We start from the raw sequence: 5,000 nt of genomic DNA on the forward strand, positions 1-5,000 counted from the left end.
GGGAGAGAGAGAGAAGTGAGAGAGAGAGAGAGAGAGAGAGAGAGAGAGAGAGAGAGAGAGAGGGAGAGGGAGGGAGAGGGAGAGAGAGAGAGAAATCGGATGGTGGTGAGAAGAGAAACTAGGGCGCGAATTCGTAGAATGGAGACGGATAGGTGGCTGGCTGGAAGCGTGTCGTGTGGGAAGAGGACAACACCCTGATCATTACATTGGTGCCAACGCGAGGGTTGAAGAAAGGAGGCAGAAATGCATTTAGATCGCTGCATCACTTACATCATTGACTGCACCAACCAACCCACCTCTACGAGACATCCATCGGACTGTAACTATCGCTGCATCACTTACATCATTGACTGCACCAACCAACCCACCTCTACGAGACATCCATCGGACTGTAACTATCGCTGCATCACTTACATCATTGACTGCACCAACCAACCCACCTCTACGAGACATCCATCGGACTGTAACTATCGCTGCATCACTTACATCATTGACTGCACCAACCAACCCACCTCTACGAGACATCCATCGGACTGTAACTGTAACTGTTACTTGAAGCAATTTGGCCTGCGCCCGCCCAGTGACAGACAGACGCTGACGAATAGGCTCCAGACTACACGAATTGCGGTTGCCTGCCTATAATGAATGCCAATGTATTTTATTAATTATTGACATAGTTTTTTATGAATTTATCTTTTTTTTTTGGCATCCGACCTAGATATGGACCAAAAGGTCTCCTGTCGGCATGCATGCTCTGCCTCTGCCTGTGCCTGTCACGTTTTGATCTTACATTTCTGCCCTTCTTCTTCTGCCATTTTCATGCGAGACAACCGGTGGAGGCCACTAGTTACCTCACACTCTTTTCAATGGAGCCTTTCACACGACGCTACCGCGGTTGCGCGCGCGTGTGTGTGTGTGTGTCTGTGTGTGTATGTGTGTGTGTGTGTGTGTGTGTGTGTGTGTGTGTGTGTGTGTGTGTGTGTGTGTGTGTGTGTGTGTGTGTGTGTGTGTGTGTGTGTGTGTGTGTGTGTGTGTGTGTGTGTGTGTGTGTGTGTGTGTGTGTGCGTGGGTGCGTGCGTGCGCTTCTCCTTGTATATGTGTATTTCTGTGTCACTGTCAGAAACAGTTGAATAAAAATAATCCAACTTTCGGAGACTGAACTTTCAGTTTATCGTTTTTTGTTTTTCCCTCGAACACAAAATTACACGATTTTGTTCATATCCGGATCGCAGTAATTGACCTTTCGTTGTTGTTTTTCATGAAAAGTTGATTCAACAACGTTTTTCTACTCTATATCGTCTCCCCATGGCCGCCACTCAAAAAAATCCTTGTCTTATAAATATTCAATGAACTCAATGTTATGTCCACAGTTGCTGTAATCATTCTCCCTTGACTACTGTAAGATCATTTTTTTTATCAGAAATTTATTATCATTCGGACCATCACAACAAAATTAAACATTCAGTTTTTTCTTTCATGTTTTTATATACCCTGAATTTATTGGTGAGGACTATGAGTATATTTTTAATGTCAATTTGAATTTTGAATACCCTAGAATGTTTTTGAATAATTCTCTAGCTTCAGCTTTTTTTTTTTTTAATAAAATTCAGCGTACACCTTACTATGACACAAAGAACCTTTTAGTATTATCCTTACAGTAAAGTTCCTCATCTACTTAAAACATGGAATATTAAAGTGACATTTAATAATCTGTGCACATTCAAGAAATTAATCATTAAGGATCTGGCAATGGCTGTGTGTACAAAATCCTCTGCAGAAACTGTGAGAAGTTTACCTGGAGCCAACAGGCACAAAGAAAACTCAACTGGGATTAAACAACACAAATACAGTGTTAGAATGACACAAGACACCACCTTGATTAAGAGACTGTGATTAAAAACACGGAAGTTGTCGCAATGAAAGAGGACCCACAGGGCTTGTTCATCCCGGAGGCCATCTGAATATAAGAACTGCAGCTTGACATCAGTCGACAAGGTAAATGACCTTCCCCATTCTCTCAAGCATGAAACCTGTTCGGAGGAGGCAGACAAATGACCCCCAGGACACGGAGTTCCACCACAGAAGACCTCCCACCCACAGCCTCCCTCTCACAAGGAAAGAACGCACGGACCTCCTTAGATAAGAAAGACTGAAAAGCAAGTCATATCTTGGTCGGGATTTTTCTCCCAAAGTAACTTCCCGGTCTGCACGTTACCTCTCCTTGAGGTCGACGGTCCTACAAAAGACTTCCCTTAATTACCAATACGTGACTTCTCCCCTTGCATTTCATTCCATTTAGAATGTGCGCACTGTCCCCATTATCCATATTCTAACTTAGGATGCAGAAAGATCTGCGAGACACCTTCATATTTATTGTGTTCTGTTTTTATTTTATTCTATTTGTTTTATTTCCTTTGTTTTATTCTGTGTTTTTGTTCCCATTATGATCTTTGTGTTTTCTACGAGTCTTGGAAGTTTGATTCACTCTCTCTCGCCTACCAGAAATCTACTTTTCGAAAGCTTGAGAGCTCACGAAATAAATATTAATAATAATCACTAACACTTTTGCCGTCGTTTTTAACAGGACACACACACACACACACACACACACACACACACACACACACACACACACACACACACACACACACACACACACACACACACACACACACACACACACCTCGGTAACTCCCATACACCATCTGTGAGTGGAACTATTCTACGCATTTCCTAATTACCAACAGTTACCAAAATTTCCTCATGGTTCGCCAGCTGCTTCGAAGAGGGTGTTGAAACAGAATCATTTACTTCACATTACTAGATTGAACCCCTCTCCCCCCACGTCGTCTATAAGAACGGATGACCCAGTGTGAACGGGGTATTTGGGGTTTAACCAACGTGTTCGACAACCAAATACCCCGTTCACACGTTCACACATCACTTTAAACACGTGTCTGTCGAACCGCGTTCGACGAGCCGTTCGACCGTGTAAAACCTCTCTTAGTCTCCTACACCTTCCCACGTTGTGACCTCAAGCTCTCCTCCATCGACTACACGCCCCTTTTACCGTGGACCACAAAGGAGTTTCAGCATTAGTGTGAATAAAGAAATGTGGCAATAAGTATAACTATGCGATTAGTTTGAAGCAAATTGACTTCGTCTTTGGATGAGATTGTCTTCAACTGATTGTTCTGTCGTAATCATGTAAGCTAGGGTTAGCTTTATTATCTAGATAGGGATATATATTTCACTTACATTTAGAATATCTATTGAGTTTTGTGTGTTGTGCGTGTTTCGGTGGCAGCATTGCCAGTTTTGGGGTTTTAAAGTTAAATGTTGCTGCATATAAGATTTTGTTAAATATTTTTTGCAGATTACCCATTACCAGTGATCATATTGACTATTCTAGAAGAGCCAATCTATTATCATTGTTAATCTATTCATTTTTTTTACTTAGTATCATTGTTGTAGGTACATGTTCTGTGCCTCTAGCAACAGTGCCTCAAAATTTATTATCTATCATTGAGTAGTTCAGTACAGCAGTCCATAGTAATATATATATATATATATATATATATATATATATATATATATATATATATATATATATATATATATATATATTTGTGTGTGTGTGTGTGTGTGTGTGTGTGTGTGTGTGTGTGTGTGTGTGTGTGTGTGTGTGTGTGTGTGTGTGTGTGTGTGTTTGTGTGTGCGCGTGCTTGCGTGGGTAGGTGTTTATGTGTGTTTGTGTGCGTTTGTATGTGTATGTTCATGTGTGTGTGTGTGTGTGTGTGTGTGTGTGTGTGTGTGTGTGTGTGTGTGTGTGTGTGTGTGTGTGTGTGTGTGTGTGTGTGTGTGTGTGTGTGTGTGTGTGTGTGCCCAGTAATTCAAAAACCAAGGTCGAAAAAATATAAGTAAAACCAATTTCAATAAAAAAGAAGGACAAAATAATGAACAAAGAAATTTATTTCAGAACGGATCTCGACCAACGTTGATTAGAATAACAAATGGCCTCTGTAGAACGAGGCATCTTGATTGCTTGCTCGATACGTTCCTAATGAACGAGCATAATGGATTCTATCAGAAAGATAAGAAGCCATAGATCTTGTTTTAATTCTGGTCTTATGAGTGGGAAGTATGAGAATGATATGAAGAGATAAATATGTGTTTTGATTAATCACTTTTCCAGCCAGACGTCCCTCTCTCTATGCAGAGTCGAGTCGTCCTTGGATCTAACGGTCCTTGGGTTTTCCGTTAAAGTCTCCACGGTCCGGTACATTTTACTGCTCTCGTTGTTCTGTGTGGTGTCCGGTGGTTTTGATTAATCATTTTTTCAGTCAGACGTCTTTTTCTCCATGCAGAGTCAAGTCGTCCTTGGATCTAACAGTCCGTAGATTTTCCGTTAAAGTCTCCACGGTCCGGTACTCTTTACTGCTCTCGTTGTTCTGTCTGGTGTCCGGCGATTTTATTCAGCCTTGGGGAGCTTCTGATCAAGAATAAATCAATCCTAACCACGGAGATGAAATCTGCGATTTTGAGTATTTCTTCTAGCTAATACCAAGTGGTTTTATTTCTCCTAGGAAGATTCAGGCTCCCAAAGACCTACTTAGGAAACAACAAATATAATGATAATTTTTAGTTTTGTGTGAAGTATTAACCGCGCCCGTGTTTTTTTTTTTTTTTTTTTCGAGTTGCCTCCAGGCTACTTAATCTATTTCTTGATAATCATTGGGCCACACCCAGTCTCAACTAAACATTTTTTTATTTATTCATTTATCTTCACCCTGCTTACCATCAAGCTATCCTATACATCTTCGGACGGTCCCCATGGTAGGGAATGGCTTAAAAATGATAAAGTATGTACGAGCCCTACGAACATAGGGAAGACAGATGGCGGCCATAAAATGAAAATATTTGTCTATTTTCATGTTTACAAAACCGAGTTTGCCTCTCATACTTTCCATATGCATGGCATAAGACATAAACCTGCTATC

The 5,000-nt window shown here is 41.0% G+C and overlaps 1 long non-coding RNA gene across 1 annotated transcript in view; it reads left to right on the forward strand.

The window, feature by feature from the left end:
* Positions 1-138: 138 nt before the first annotated feature.
* LOC143030156 (uncharacterized) overlaps positions 139-5,000 on the forward strand; it is a 343,341-nt gene continuing 338,479 nt past the window's right edge. The window contains exon 1 of the long non-coding RNA XR_012966903.1: positions 139-541. This is a non-coding gene — a long non-coding RNA (uncharacterized LOC143030156). The remainder of the gene's footprint in view (positions 542-5,000) is intronic.

Source organism: Oratosquilla oratoria, chromosome 1, assembly GCF_046742065.1.
Source record: "Oratosquilla oratoria isolate Oo_2021 chromosome 1, ASM4674206v1, whole genome shotgun sequence".
NCBI classification, from domain to species: Eukaryota; Metazoa; Arthropoda; class Malacostraca; order Stomatopoda; family Squillidae; genus Oratosquilla; species Oratosquilla oratoria.